Source organism: Tupaia chinensis, unplaced genomic scaffold (genome assembly GCF_000334495.1).
Source record: "Tupaia chinensis unplaced genomic scaffold, TupChi_1.0 Scaffold143861_1, whole genome shotgun sequence".
NCBI lineage: Eukaryota > Metazoa > Chordata > Mammalia > Scandentia > Tupaiidae > Tupaia > Tupaia belangeri.
In genome coordinates this window covers 458,625-460,135 of record NW_006203712.1, presented here as the reverse complement: position 1 = coordinate 460,135, position 1,511 = coordinate 458,625, and positions in this window count along the sequence as shown.

The following is a 1,511-nucleotide window of genomic DNA, read 5'->3' as shown; positions in this document are numbered from 1 at the left end:
TAGGGCCTTCCCACTACAGGCACCCGGGGGACGATCCCTCAGCCGGGGACCCTCAGTGTCCGGGCTGCTGGCCTCTGGCTGAGCAGCCAGTTCTGCTGCTCTTGGACTTGCCTGAGGCTGCTATATCATCAGGGTGGGTCCTACCGAGGAAAAGTGTGGGAGCACTGCAAGCTGCCCTATGCCTCGAACTCCTCTTTCAGGTCCAAGGTGTTCAAATTCCATGTAAAAGGGGTGTTTGAAAAGTCCACCAAAAATGTGTATTATGAAAAAACTATGCATGGATTTCAATTTTTTGCACCAAGTATACACATATTTAAGTTTAAATCTATAATACATATAGATTATAATATTTAAGCTTAAATACGTATGTAAAAAAAATAGGTTTTAAAGCTGAAATATCTCTGTTTTGTTTTGTTTCGTTTTGTTATAAAAAGGTATCGGGTTGGAGGCCAACAGTTAGTGTAATGGCTATATTGCTGGACTCCCATGTAGTCGACCACAGTTCGAATCCTGGACCTGGTGGCTTAAACTCACACCAGGCGCATGTGCGTGCATGCCCAGGATCCCGAGAGGAGAATGGAGGAGAAGGGATTGTGGCATGGCCATCCCCCCGGGGGGTGATTTCTTGTTTTCTGTCTCTCTGTCTCTCTCTGTCTTTCTGGCGAGCGCATGCACCCTATAGCAAAAACCTCTCAAAAAAAAAAAATGTATTAGGCTGAAATATCTATGCAGGGGAAAAAAGGTATGTAGGCCTAAATACCAATATATAAAAAAATATGGGTGGAGGGAGCCAGCAAGTGGCATAGTGGTTAGGGCACTGGGCTCCTATATGGCCAGCCATGGTCCAGGCAGCTTGCTTTCTCATTCTTCTCCCACCCCTGTGTGTCTTTCTCTGGTGGGTACACCTGCCTTGTAGCAAATTAGAAAATGATAATAATAATAATAATAAAATAATAATAATAATAATAAATTAATTAAATTAAATTAATAATTCTCTTAAAAATATATAGGGGTATTTAGGCCTAAATATCTATATAAAAAATATGGGGCCAGCAGATGGCATAGCAATTATGTCACTGGATTCCCACATGTGTCCATCCCTCCTGGAGGCTGAGTTCTTGCTTTCTGTCTCTCTGTCTTTCTCTATCTCTCCAGCAAGTGCGTGTGCCTTATAGCAAAAAATCTCTCAAAAAAAAGTTGTGTAATGCACACACACACACATATATATACACATATACACATACATAGGAGGAGCAGCAGGTGGCATGGTGGTTAAGGCACTGTAGCCCACATGGCAGACTCTGTGGTTGAAGAACCAGACCGAATGGCCTGAAAAACACACTAGGTATGTATGTGTGTATGCCCAAAATCCCAAGAGGAGAATGGAAGAGAAGGGATTGTGGTTTACTTATCCCCCTGAGGGATGATTTTCACTTTCCTCTTATCTCTGTCTCTCTCCAGTGAGCACACATCTCCTATGGCAAAAAACCTTTTTAAAACATATATATATA